A 15,000-nucleotide genomic window follows, 5' to 3' on the forward strand; every position below is an offset into this window, starting at 1 on the left:
TTAGGCACTGGATGTTGTTCCTAATAAAACCCTCCCATTTTGTGTGTGTGTGTGTGTGTGTGTGTGTGTGTGTGCGCGTGTGTGTGTGCGTGTGTGATGGAGTCATGTGGGTACTTAAAAAAAAATTGCGAGAGAGAGAGATTGCTGAAACTCTCAATATTTGCCTTAATCACAAAAATCCTCTACAAAAATTGTGTTGAATCACCTGTACCAAAACTTTGACCAGCTTTTAGCTGGTCTAACGATTAGTTTACTTTCTGTCATCAAATTGTCAAGTGCATCAGGGGCGTGTAAAGGTAAACGCCCTCAGCCCACTGCAACACCCAGCATGGAGCAACATGGTCGTCCAAATTCCCAAACACAATAAAATAGACTTTCCCCGCTACAGAAACAAAGTTGTGCTCGTTTTTACACCACACAGGCATGTCTACGGAAGTCGACCCATAAATGTACAATAGCTCAACTTCAGTATCCAAACGTGTTCAAAGTTGTGAGCAGTTTCAGATATTTAGCCCACCCAAATCCAATGTTCAATCCAATGTGCTGAGCCAAGATAATTAAACCTATCTGCTCAGAGCCCATACCCAGTGGGTTAGGAAAACAACCCAGTATTTTATCGTGTGTTGTCCTCAGTCCTTTGCCCCTCCAGTATAAAACAAATGGGATACATATAAATATAAATAAGCTATTTATCCACCTGGGATCAAATTTAAACAGAGTACAAACTTCAGTGCAGAGACAATGTGTGGTGCCAGCAGTAGCCCAACCTGTATGCTTGTTTGGGGTTTGCTTGAATCCAGAAGAAGGAGCAGTCTGGAGGGCCTGCGAAGAAAAAGATGCAAAACAAAGAGAAGTTTCTCTTTCTTTTTGCACTCCCTGTCATGTGCTTTCACTGAGCTGCCCCCTTTATATAGTGGTCATACACAAAGCCGCTAATAGAGTTAAGGCAGGGACAATATCACAAGGGATCATCTTCATCCTTTGAGGACATCTACGCACCTGTGTTGCAAAATGTGCCCTCTCTGGTCAATAATGTTTTTTTTATGTACATGGGCTGCTCATTCTCACCAGCAATTATTGTTCATTGCAGGATGATGCAACAGCACAACCACCAAACAGTAAATTTAACCCCTAACTACAGTATATCTATCCATCTGTCTATCTGCATTATGATTTTTATTTACAGCAAGTATTTTATTTTAAACGTAAGCAATATTGCCTGAGCTAGCATCGTTTTCACAGTGCATAAGATATGTGTTGTGGTGTTTGATTGACAGGTAACAGCAGAGTGGGGTATTGTTTCTGCAATGTTGATACTCCCCAAAAATGTACTTTATATACAAGTGCAGAATAGTGTAGGGCCTTCCTGTGTGGCTCGATCTTGTATGTTCATGCTTGGGTGGGTTTTACTACTCCCACTTTTGTTAGGTTGACTGAAACTCTAAATTGTCCATAGGTGTGAATGTGAGTGTGAAAGGTTGTTTGTCTGCAATTGGCTGGTGACAGGTTCAGGCTCCAGCTCACTCATGACCCAAGTGGGAAAACCGGTATTGAAAATGCATGGATGGATATACAGTGTTGATTGTTTTCTTTCTGATTGTTGAAGGGGAAAAACAACCAAAACATTTTGACCCTTGCAGTCTTCTATTTTCTATCTCAACAAATTGCATAATTCTTTGTAACTATGTCCTGCATTTATTCTGCAGCTGAACCTGCTCAAGACCGTGGAGATGGCAGTGGACATCAGGAGAGACCCTTCACCACTTCCACCCCTCACTGTCTGCAGTAATGCTATTCCCTCCACAGACACCTTCAAGTTCCTGGGATCCACAATCTCTCAGGACCGGAAATGGACTCATACCAGCTCAGTGGCCTAGTAGCAGAGTGTCCGCCCTGAGACTGGAAGGTTGTGGGTTCAAACCCCGGCCGGGTCATACCAAAGACTATAAAAATGGGACCCATTGCCTCCCTGCTTGGCACTCAGCATTAAGGGTTGGAATTGGGGGGTTAGATCACCAAATGATTCCCGAGCGCGGCACCGCTGCTGCTCACTGCTCCCCTCTCCCCCAGGGGATGGATTAAAATCACATGGGGATGGGTTAAATGCAGAGACAGAATTTCCCTGAAGGAGTAATCCCAAGGGATTAATAAAGTTGAGTCTAGTCTAGTCTTTATTATATACACAGACTCTGTCCGAAAGAAGGCCCAGCAGAGGCTGTACTTTCTGAGACAGCTCAGGAAGTTCAATCTGCCACAGGAGCTGCTGAAGGCCTTCTACACTGCCATCATCCAGTCTATCCTCTGCACCTCCTTCACTGTCTGGTTTGGATCAGCCACCAAACAAGACAAGCACAGACTGCAACGGACAATCAGGACTGTGGAAATTATAATCGGGACCAACCTTCCATCTATCCAAGACTTGTACCTGTCCAGGACCAGGAAACGTGCAAGTAACATCTCAACAGACCCTTCGCACCCAGGTTGCAGTCTGTTCGAACTACTCCACTCCGGACGGCGTTACAGAGCGCTATACGCCAAAACCAGCAGACACAGATACAGCTTCTTTCCCCAGGCTGTCGCTCCGATGAACTCAGTCTCAGAGACATCACTGGGCAATAATATCCTGTTCTTGCCACTTAAATGTTGTTAGTCACCTGAATGTTGTTAGTCACTTAAATGTTGTACAGAGGCTGAGATCAACTGGAGTCAAATTCCTTGTTTGGCATGCACAAACTTGGCCAATATAGCTGATTCTGATTTGAGCAGAACACACTCCCTTTTTAAAAAACATAATGAAAATCCTACTTACAAGTGTTTTAAAGTGTTCTTAAAGCATGATAACATGTTCATGCATGAAAGACAGACACGTTAATATGTAACATGCTGGGAAGTATTTAATAGGATTATACATGGTGACCTTAATTACATTATGAAAGCATACGACAATCCATAATACTGTATGTTAAGTACTGTAACTACGTATATACCTGGGTTTACTTAAGATGAAATTGATTTGTTATAGTGTAGTTTGTCTATTAAGTCTGGGTACGTAAGGTATCTAGTCCAACGTGTCAATCTGAGTTTTGCAAAGTGCATCAAATTTTGTTGCGAACAGAACATGACGGAAATCATGTTGAAAATATAAAAAGTATCAAGAAATACGAAGCACAATATACAAACCGAACGCTTATCGTAAAAATTACTGTATTTTCACGTTTATTAGGCGCGGATAAAAGTCTTAGATTTTCTTCAAAATGTGCGGCGCGCCCTATCATGCAGTGGTCCCTATGTGTGTTGGTGTTGTAAGGCGGATGTATATTAAAGAGCGCCATGAGAACGTTAAAGGGGGAAGTGTGGGCGGTGGAAATGCGGGCGTGGATTGTATATAAAAAAACGGGTACATGCGTCATGCAAAACATCGTTGTTATGACAACAGTGAAAATGGCAAAGAGACACGTGTATCAAGCACAGTTCAAACTGAAGGCCATCAGCTACGCGGAGAAGCATGGAAATCGAGCAGCCGCGAGAGAATTTGAAATCAACGAATCGATGGTTCTCGAGTGGAAGAAGCTGGAAAACGAGCACCGACAGGTCAAGAAGACGCAGCCAAGTTTCCGCGGACGTAAGGCGAGGTGAAGGAAAGTCTCGAACAGTGGATCATTGAGCAAAGAACGAGTGGGAGAAGCGTTTCGAAGGTCACCATTTGACTAAAAGCAGCAACGCTAGCAGAACAAATGAAAATGGAACATTTTCAAGGAGGTCCGTCTTGGTGCTCTCGTTTCATAAAACGGTGCCATTTTTCCATCCGGACTAGGACTACGTTGGCGCAGCAACTTCCAGCGGATTATAATGAAAAGCTGGCCATCTTCCGCTCCTACTGCAGCAAACGCATCGCCGACAAACACATCCAGCCCAGCCACATCACCAACATGGACGAGGTGCCGCTCACTTTCGACATCCCGGTGAATCACACTGTGGAGAAGAAAGGGACCAAGACGATCGCAATACGCACAACGGGATACGAGAAGTCTTCTTTTACTGTTGTGCTTGGCTGCCATGCTAATGGACAGAAACTGCCGCCTATTGTGATTTTTAAGAGAAAGACTTTGCCTAAAGAGAAGTTTCCAGCAGGAGTAATCATTAAGGCAAATGAAAAGGGCTGGATGGATGAGGAAATTATGACTGAGTGGCTGAGGGAGGTGTATGTAAGGAGACCAGGTGGTTTTTCCCACGCATCACCGTCGCTGTTGATCTGTAACTCTATGCGTGCCCATCTCACAGCCGATGTGAAAAAACAGGTGAAGCAAATTAACGCCGAGGTTGTTGTCATTCCGGGAGGCACGACAAAGCAACTCCAACCGCTGGACATCGGAGTGAACCGGCCGTTCAAAGTAAAGCTGCGAGTGACGTGGGAGCGATGGATGACCGATGGAGAGTATAGTTTCACTAAGCGTGGAAGGCAGCGGGAGAGTTACGCCACAATTTGCGAATGGATTGTGGATGCTTGGGCTAACATGTCTGCTGGCACTGTTGTGCGAGCTTTCGTAAAAGCCGGTGTAGTGTATTTTTATTTAGGTATCATGCAATGTATATTTCACTTCTAAGTTTAGAGGTAACCAGGTTACGCGCGCATGGGATTTTATGGAGCCTGGGCCAGGAAGGCAGACTTCCTGGCACCAGGATACAGGAATCATCCATTTGGTTAGAATCAACAAAGCAGGCTGGCGGGGGAGAAGTCGACCAGCTGCCCTCGTGTGCGTGCGCCCAAGTAAGGGGGGGCGCGGGGTATAAGATCCAAGGCGGGAGAAGACAGGGGGACTTCTTTTTTTGGCTAGAGAGAGACACTTCAATTCTGACATCGGTTGAATAAAATCTTTCCCCAATCAGCCGTGGGTCACTGAAGTTTTCCTTCCCTGAGTCAGCCACCTGTCCACCCTTTGATCTTGGAGACCAGCAGAACATCGAAGAGTATTCACCACATTTTTGGCATTACGAACAGTTCGCTTGTTCCCCGGGGAGCCCTCGTCCATCTGGGTTCGACCATCGAGCATCCGGCCGGCTGGCTGAGATTGAAGTGAGGAGCTTTCACTCACGGTTTTTGCGGTATGCTCGTGCCTGGTGTGGGGGGAGAGAGAGGGGCTGCTCAGGGGGATAGTTAATGGATCTGATGTGCGCGTCGCTGGCTCTAGGGGGGCGAGGAAGGATTTGTCTCCCCTGGTCAAAAGTTGTCAAAATGTGAATTTTGAAAGGGGGAATGGCCCCAATATGAAAATGTTCAATAAAAATAGAAAAAAGAAAAAGGCAAATAAAAATGGAGAAATAACAAGAAACTTAATGGGGAAACGTGAAGAGTGTGAGTGACATGTCTGGTGAGAATGATGAATGAGAAAGAAGAAATGCCCTGAGAGAGAGGGCACGTGAAACAGGATAGAATGTCTGGGACATTGCTGATCGGCCGTCACGAGAGAATAATAATAGAAAAGTCCCATAAAACGTGGACTTTATTTTGGTGGATGAGGATGTACATTTTACCTGTGTGAATGGGGTGGAAGCACAGATACGATTGAACACTGCTTGCGACAAGAGATGCGTGCCACCTAGCCCCCGGAGGGAAAAGTCCCGGGACGCGCTGGGATGTTGAGATTGCACCCAATGGCCGTACGGGCCAAGTGCGATTGTTGTGATGTTTGGTGGCGGGATTTGTCTCTGTCAAGGTTGCACAAAAAAGGGAGGCTTGCTGCAGACCGCGTTTGGCAAATAGAAGAAGTGCGCAGCCTTGGCGTCCGTAGCTGTGTGAATGAACGTGGGAGAAATACCGGCCAGGTCTGGGACCTAGGAGTGCCGAAGAGAATGAAGCGCGCAGACCATGTTATTTGGGGACTGATCAGATTAGGAGTGTGTGCAAGTTTGCAAAGTTTCCCCGGCGGACAACTGGCTCGTTAGCCTCTTAGAGATACTCTTTAAGCAACTTACCGGTGCGCTGCAGTCATACCCAAGTCGACACGGTTCGATCGCGATTGTCGAGACGCACTGTGATAGCATGCATGCCTGTCAAAGTCTGATGAAATTTACGGCTTGCAGCAGACCGCAATTGGCAGATAGGAGAAGTGCGCAGCAGGTAGAAATTGGAAAATGTGGAAAAATAGGCCTCAGGGGATTTAATATTGGTATACCATGAAAGAAAAGTAATTTGTGTGCACACTAAAGTTAGAAATCTGCAGTATAAGGGGGGAAAACAAAGTGCTCTTAGAGAAACAAAGACAAGAAGTGCACAGGGCATGTTTGTAAGTGCGCATCCGCATGGGAAACAGCCGCTGTAATGACCAAATCGCATAGAAGCGATTGGAAAGAATTGAAACGGGGGTCAGATTTGGATCCCTTTTTGTGCTGTTTCCTATGTGTTTGTGCTAATCTCTGTGAGATATGTCAGTCTGTTGTCGTTCTTTTGTGTGTGCTCAGGGGATCCCCATGTCTGTGTATGTGTGTGCGTTTGCGTGTGAATGTGCTTGTGCGTGTGTGTGTATGTGTGTGTGTGGAATAAGGTGGAAGTGGAGAATTTTTGAGCAGGGATGGGACCGAGTAGGGAGCCTGCGCTCACTCCAAGGTGCGTGCCTGTGGGGCGGGAGTGCTGGGTTCGCACGGGGAGGGGCCGGCGGAATGATAGCGTGGGTCTGGCCAGCCCGCGTAGTCAACATTGATGAGCCGGGCCCCCCCTTCATCCGTTCAGGCTGCCCGCCCCGGGGATACACACTGAGGAGTGCAGAGAGGCGGGGCCGGGTCCCTCGGAATAGGTCGAAATCGTGTGAAACTAACACAAATGGTGGATGACCAAATGCCGCTGGGCAAATGCTGCATGAACCACACTGAATGGGTATTTTTGAAACTGCAAAGGAACTAATGGTTAACAGTATGCCAATAGGTGGGAGAGGGGCATGCTTGCACTAACCGTTACAATACTGATATATGTGTATTTGTGTGTGTCTGAAGTAGAAAGTTAGGCCGCGACACCAATAATTTATGGCAGTAAGTCACAAATGCGGCCTGGGACAGGGACCTTTGGGTCACTCCTAATTACTGAGGGATCCTGTCGGGAGCGGTCAATGCCCCACTAGGCCATCTGGCAACAAATATAGAGATGAGAGATTACATTTGTAGAAGAGTTTCAATACTCAAGTAGACATAGAGGCAAACGCGTTAAAGAAATTAAACTAGTTAGTAATTGATTAAGACAAAATAAGTGAGAAGGAAGGAGTATTTGTTGATTGGGATTAAATTAGGGGTTACAGTAGGTCAATAGTTTGTGGTCAACAATGCATTACATAGAAAAAGAGCGGAGGAGAGTTCAATGAGGAGATATTGGGAGTAGTCTGTTGGTTCTCTTTTAATACCCTTTAATAGGTTTCCTGTTGTAGATAGGTTAGCAACATGTGAGATTTAGAGGTTCAAAAGAAAGACATTTACAAAAAATAAACATTTTTGATTTGGACAATTGCAGGCTAACAGGAGCATAAGAAAGAACAGCTGAGAAGCGGGATCAAATGGGATCAGGGAGATTGGAAATTCTCAACATCATATTCTAAGTCACATTTTTGAGCAAGCATGACACAGGTAATAACGTTTGAGAGGTCGAGACGTAGATCAGGGCTAGATTTGGAACACAGACGCTTGATGAGTTAATTTTGAATACTGATACTGAAGACACAACCTACATCTCATTAAATTACATTACATCTTTACACAAGAGTTGGAAGCTGTATCCAAAATTGAAGGCTTGAAGTGGGAAAGACAAAAGCATGAGGGATCTAAGTGAGGTATGGAACGAGGGGAGCTTGGAGTAAGTCCCCGGGGGGTATGTGGTATGCACATGGAGCAAGGAGTGGTCTCAGCAGTTCCAACTCAAATAATTAGAAGAAGGAAGGGATTAGAATCGAAAATAAGAAACCAACAGACGAAATGTATCTCAAAAACAGGATGAGTTCGCAGGACTTACAGTATAAAAACGAGATCGCAACAGCTATATTTGGAGATAATCTTACAAATTTGACGTCCCGGTCTGTCACTCTCAGTGCCAGGATCCCTGAAACTCAATCCCGAGACTCCGCCTGCAGCCGTGGACGACTAGAAAACGGTGCCTGGCTTTGAGGCACCTTTGACCTTTGGCAGAAACAAAGAAAGACTGTGTTTGTGCTTGGAGGGGGCAAGCGACTCTCCGGAGGAAGGACGACATCCTCGGCGACGAGAAAAGACATTGAGAAGCGGAGGAACTCACAATGCTGAAAATGAACTCATTTAAAAAATTTACTCGAGAGTGATGTATGGGTTGGCTCTGAGGCAACAACAAAAGAACACCAATTTGAGAGGGTGAGGTGCTGCAAAAGACACATGAGACATGAAGTGTCCGACAACCAAATTGCACTCCTTGCTGAGGCATTACCAAACTTGGCGGAGCTTGGGTCAAAGTGGACGGGAGCTTCCTTATGCTGTTTGACATAACTAAGGAGATTTGATAAAAAAATGAATAATGTGAGAGCTACAGAGAAAAGCATCATAATCAGAGATTGAACAGATTTGGATAAAACAGATAGGTTAAAACGGTAGGAAACAAGAGCGGGATCTGATATTTTGGGTCGTCAGGCTTAAGAAGTAGAAGTCGAGTTATATCAATTTTAGAATAGGACATTTGGACTAAAGTGAATTGAGTCAAGAGGAAGCTAGGTTGCACAATGTACCTGCCCAATGCGATAGAAGTTAGTTACACCACAGGGGAGGTTGTGTGGTCAGAAAGTTGGATACGTTCAAGACGGAACGGCCATAGGAATGTTTGACTTTTACACAATCATGCATAGGAGTCGCACAAGGCGACAGTTAACAAGATAATGAATGCGATAGGGCTCAATTACGACTGCACCGACATGGCAAAGTAGAAGCAAGAGTGAGAGATCATATGCTAAACAGTCCACTATAGGGTTACCAATAGGAGATTCTATCAAAAGCAGTACTAAGAGGTGGATGTGAAGATAACAGGAGGACGTAGATTTTCGGAGGTTTGATAAGGGCAGCCTCCATTGTCAAAGATAGGATTAGAGCGAGTGGGAATGGGGACATTTTGGCATTTTAACAGGGATTGACAGCAAAGGAGATTGAGGATAGAAGATCTGGACAGCAATGACGTAAATTACATTAAAAACTGCTCATTCGAGGGAGAGGGCTTGGCGCTCCCTGTGTGGAGCTGCAGCTTTGCAGAGGGGGGCAGACCGCGCGAGTGATTGGATGAAAGGCGTGGTAATAGGCGATGACGTAAGGAAGCAGGGAGAGGTGTTGGATGGTGTGACTGAGGTAGGATTTTTAAGAAGAAAAAAAAAGGGGGGAGTGAGACTCGCCAAGAGGGGCAATAAAGAGAAGCAGACTGAGAAACAAATTTGAGCTAAACAACAGGAAAAAGGGGGAGAGCCAAATGTTGACGTAAAAAGCCAGAGGGAATAGTCTGACCATTCTTTCTTAAATTTAATGAGGATAAGTAATAGGGATCGAGTTTGTAGCAGCAATCTGAGGTTGTGGAGGCTCCCCCAAAACGCGGGCCCCACAGTTAGCCTCTCAGTTAGACATATATGACAATTTGCGATGAAACTGATGGGCAAATTTATGGAAGATTTAATTGGAGATTTTACAACAGGTCTGGTTGACGAGTATGTCCAAATGAGAAGAGTTACGTTTAGGAGTCAATGTTTGCCTGCTCACTGACATACTAACTTTGCTTAGTGTGGGATGAGTGCTGAGTGATAGTGACGAATGAGTGTGTCTGTGAGTGTGGAGATGGGTGCGTGCGCGTGTGATCGTCTATGACTGTGTGTGCGCAGTATGAGTGACCAGTGAGGTCTGAAGTTGGGGTGATGTGATCACAATTGAGGATAAAATTCCTCTTACCTGAAGGGGTGGTAAACAGAAAGACTACTGAAAATTGTGCAGATGTGTTCTCCGTTTTCAAGAGTCAATGATACTGTCGGCCTTGATGACAGGAGGCTCTGCTTGGTGCAATACTGTTACTGAACTATTTTCAGATCACCATATTTAAAGATATCATTAAAGCTCGTTGATTTTCTTTGTTCTCTTCAGATGTGATTGATTATTATTTCAAACAGTTTGATTTTGACGAGTCCCGGTAGTAACATGGACCACACTCATTCTTGAAACAAAATGGGGTTTCAAATATAGAAGACCTCACAAACATTTTCCTCAAAACTGCTGTTTCTCTTGTGCAATAGCATCAACAGCTTTTTCACGCACCTAATTGGTCATTTAGATTTGTTAAATTAACACGGGTGCAAGAGGAATGGGACAAAGAGTTTATAGGGGTAATATTCGTAAATAAAACCATAAATTCTATTACCGTATTGGCCCGAATATAAGACGAGGTTTTTTGCATTGAAATAAGACTGAAAAAGTGGGGGTCGTCTTATATTTGGGGTCTAGACATTATACCCATTTCCACTTGTGCGCAGCGGTAAGTCAAAGGTTGCTGGTATCGACTGAGTATGTTGCTGTGATCGTGTTGTCCGATCGGGGTTTGCTTCGTGTCACGTGCTGGTGCCACCAGCGACAGGACCACGCCCCCCTGTCAGTGGAATCGCCGTCTCCTGCCACGGGTTCATGGACAGCGCTATATCAGCGCCGCCAGCGCAGACCCGAGTGTCAGTCTGTCCCGTGATGCTTCGCTCATCTGTCCCTGAGAAATTGACTTTACAATTCGAATCCACAGAACTGCTTGTCCACCCCAGCCAGATCGCCGCTCCAGCGCCAGCCACCCCCATCATCCCCTTCCACAATAAAGTCTGTCGCTACGCACTTGGCTGTACTGTCCGATCCCTTGCACTTTGTGTGCGCGCCGTTTGATTGACGCGCTCAGAATCGACTGAGTATGTTGCTGTGATCGTGTGCGTCTTTGACACAAAGTGAGTATATACATTTCATTGTTACTACTGTCCACTGTTGTGCCGTTTGTCCCATCGCAGTTTGCGTCGTGTGTGCGCTGTTTGATTGGCAGATCCGGCGCGCTCCTTTGAGTTTGCCTCGCATCGTACGAGTATCCGTTACGCAGCGGCACGGCGACTAACGGTCGCCATCAAATGCATTTTGTTGTCTCGATCGATGACTTATGTTTGGTGTGTTGCCGAGAGTATTTCATTTATGGTTATTTATTATTATTTTTTGCCAATAATTCAGTAAAGCAATCAAAACTGAACCACGTCTTGCCTCCTGTGTTCTGACCGACACCCGGGGGCGAAAAGAACATAACTATCCGAGCCAACTCCCTACCTATACAGTCCTCAGGCTCCCCAACAATAGCGGTAGCAGTTTGCATTATTTTATTACAATGTTTTTCCTTATTCAGATTTGTTTCAAGGCTACAGTTAGTTAGACTTCACTTTAATGGTCAATGCAGTTATTGAAATGTTGTTTTATCACAGTAGATTGGTTTATTTACATTTCAAAAACCAGAAGCCATTCATTTACAAATGTGATTGCACTTTAGTTTACATATTTAAATGTTCAGATATTAAGCTGTGATAGACAGTATTCGCATAATTTGAATGAGGCAAAATAACGTGCTGTTTCTCTCGAATATATTGTTATAATCATTTGTTTCAGATGTAATGTATTTTTTTTTCTGTATAAAAATTTAATTTGGTTTCCAAAAAGTCTTTTTTTCAAACTTGAGTCTTGAAAAAGAGGGGGTTGTCTTATAATCGGGGCCATCTTATATTCGGCCAATACGGTACATACATGTTCCGAGGTTATGATCATTTGTATATTTCTCTAAGAAAACCAATTTGACAAAAACTGCTGGAAGTATTGAAGACTAGAGGGAGTTTCAGAGGGGATCGAGGCTTTTCTGTTGCTGGTCCTTCCCTTTGGAATGGCTCCCCTTAAATGTTAGGGAAGCCTGTCTCTACATTTTTAAAACCCATTTGACCCATCTTTATTCTTTGGCTTTTGACTGACTTTGTTGTTATTGTTCTCTTAGTCTCTCTCTTTAAATGTGGAAAGTATGATAAAACTGCTCACCAATCGTTTGTGCAAGAGAAATGACTACATCCTGGCAAGAAGTAGTCTGGGATATGCCGCACCCTCCACCCAAACCTTTGTCTCCATCGCTGACACACAGCACCACCGGAAGCTACAGGATGAGGACACAGCGATAGTCATGGGTCAGTGGCTTCGACAGGAATTCAGCCAAATTTAGTCTTCCATCCTAATTCTATACCGCAATCACACTCACATTTACACAATCACTGAGTGGGGGCATAAGTGAATCATTACACCATCAGTGACCTCGGCAAAAGTCATTGGATGCGATGTGAAATCGACACGCAGAGATAAAAACCTATAACACCGTCCTTTTACAATGGTGATTTGCATTGCTGGAGTTTCTAGAAGTTTAAGATCTTTGACTATCCCATACAAAAAACAAGGAAACAACAAGTCTTATTGAGCATGTTATAGTCAACAAACCATCTGAACATTCTCATTTCAAAGGACATTTTATTCCTTTGAAAAAGAGAGTTCTCACTGGACACGTAGATCTTTTGTACACGAGAACAGATGTTGGTGTGTAGAGTGTGTGTGCAACTTTGTCTGTGTCTACATGTTTGAAGGATGCAGGAATGTGGCAGAACACGCTGACATTCCTGATTGACTCAGAGTACACACTTGGTTTACGGTATTCAAAACATCCTCAGTAGCATCACAACATTCCAGGAATAAAGTACACAGGACTTTCCATTAGAAGTTCTATGAAATTATTGCAATGATGATAAATCCTGTTAATTTTTGAGTGATTGCTTTCACACAACAAATTTTAATTCTTCTATTTTGTAATACAATTATACATGTTGTTCAGTCAATAAAGCATTGACTGGTTGTTATTTTAAATTAAAGTTTAAGGAATAGCATTTATTAATAGCATAAATAAAAAGTTCTCCTCCAACTCCACATAAATTGACCTTTTAAAATACATCTACGAAGGTTGGGACTGTTGTTAGAGGGTGTGGCATATTTACAGCATTTTTGTCGCTTAAACAAACATTTCAGAAACAATATCAACTGCTAATAAAATGTACACTTACCTAGTTTAAGGCTCTCGATCATTGAGCAAACCTATGCCTATGTGTTTAGTTTAATGAGCAAAGGCCTCACATATTCAGGCCTATACAGACTTACTCTAGCTTAGGAAGAGTAACGAAGCGCAGGAATGCAGACCTGTGAGGTGTTTTGTGAGAAAATTGATGTAATTTGTGGGAGGAACCTTGGTACATGCACTGTTTAAGGTTTTGTTATTTCACTTAAAATTCTCTTATACATTTTAAATCTCAAGATCATATTCACATTCTACATGAGTAGACCATGAAAGTGTCAAACGCACCTCTCGCATTAAGGTGCCCCCGGCTTCCCGGTAACGGGTTTGTTTTAGCCGGGTTCGGAGATTCGTCCGTAATCTAACCACCCGAGTTAAATTAATTCCACCGGAATCAATCTAATTTCTGTACGACGCCAATCCCTCTCAAGTCACCCGAAGCTCGAGCCGAATAACTCAATTCGAGGCAAGACTTCGAAGTGACCGCATCGTATTGATGGCTCCCCGCTAGTGTTTGAAGTTCTTATTTTGTTACGGATATTTTTTAGATGTCTTAGTTAAGACCTCAGGGATTCGTTTGTATAGCGCACCCAAGCACTAGTTTTGCCGAAGTAAATGTTGATATGGGTCCGTTCCACTTGGTCGCTCATGCAGCGAGCCGACCAACTTTTTCATTCGAAAGAGAATCGAATTAATAAAAGTGTGACAATAATAGCATTTAAGAAGAAAATTAATGCACTTTATATGATTAATTCCAACTTCTCATACGTAGATCTAGCACTTCCCCATCGGGGTTCTTCACCCCACTTAATTGCTTTAAAAAGAATAGCGACTTTCTTAAACCGAATAAAAATGTCGTGCTCTATTTAGATTTGCCCAATAATTAATTTGGAAGGCAAGTCTATTTTTTGATCGTGTCCCATTTAACTTTTGACGCGGCCCGACAAATTTAGGAACTGGGCCGCGCCCGATGGACAATCGAAACACTTTTATCCTCCACCAACTTCCCTGATTTATTTCAATCGTCGTCGTTATGTTATTTAGAGGAAGTAATTTCTCAACCGAATTCACTTTTAACGAAATCAACTCTTCCGTTAAATATTTACAAAAGTTTTTTTAATTCTCTAACTTGCTCAGAGTTACTTTTTATGCGGCCCGTCAAAAAGGGGAAGCGGGCCTGAGCCTTTCAAATAGTTAAATAACTTTCCGATCTACACAAAACCAATAATCTGATTTAAACACTTCCTTTAATTTATTCAGACGAAACAACTTTCGAACGGATCGAAATTCACTCGTGGCTCAAATAACTACGGAAGTTATTTAAGTCTCTAACTTGTTCGGAGTTCCTTTTTACGCGGCCCGTCAAAAAAGGGGAAGCGGGCCTGAGCCTTCGGTTGCATATTCAGTACAAATCCGCGCACAACGAAGTAAGTAATATACAAAACACATTTATTAAAGAAACATGGAATAGAATTACAAATCTCAATTACCCCAGAAACTGAACAATTTCACTCACTGATACCCGTGTTAATAAAATCATTCAATCCCAGAACAATTCGATTGCAAAACACAGTTCATAAAAAAGGGAAGAGGTAAATACCAGCTGCGTGCTATTTTTGGTGGAAGCAATGCCGAGTGATCAGTTCGATCTTGCTTCTAAAATCCAAATTAAAGGAACAGGCTGGCCACGAGGGAACCGGCGGCCCGATGACTATTCCCCCTCTCGCTAAAATACATAAAATAAAAATCCCTCTCACCTATTCCTCCTATAAAGTTGTCCAGTCAAATTTTTGGGAGTAAATCCAAGTTAATTTCAGTCCAGCGATCCTGCGTCTCACACAAAGATCTTCGGGACTTTGGAAAAAATC

At 43.6% G+C, this 15,000-nt stretch overlaps 1 protein-coding gene across 7 annotated transcripts in view; it reads right to left on the reverse strand.

Moving 5' to 3' along the window:
- Positions 1 to 15,000, reverse strand: part of LOC148400050 (retinal cone rhodopsin-sensitive cGMP 3',5'-cyclic phosphodiesterase subunit gamma-like) — a 31,491-nt gene that overhangs the window by 1,233 nt on the left and 15,258 nt on the right. The window contains exons 1-3 of one of the 7 annotated variants that reach the window (XM_088370182.1): positions 14,890 to 15,000; positions 12,064 to 12,175; positions 768 to 822 (exon numbers count right to left, since the gene is read on the reverse strand). The exon at positions 14,890 to 15,000 is cut by the window's right edge and continues 865 nt beyond it. The gene's annotated coding sequence lies outside the window, so the exon portion shown is untranslated. Of the gene's footprint in view, positions 1 to 767; positions 7,993 to 12,063; positions 12,176 to 13,124; positions 13,270 to 14,889 lie in introns of those variants that run through there. The other 6 variants (XM_088370183.1, XM_088370185.1, XM_088370187.1 and 3 more) reach the window with 6 other exon arrangements.

The sequence above is a fragment of the Syngnathus floridae genome, chromosome 3 (genome assembly GCF_059516105.1).
Source record: "Syngnathus floridae isolate MCC-2025c chromosome 3, RoL_Sflo_1.0, whole genome shotgun sequence".
NCBI lineage: Eukaryota > Metazoa > Chordata > Actinopteri > Syngnathiformes > Syngnathidae > Syngnathus > Syngnathus floridae.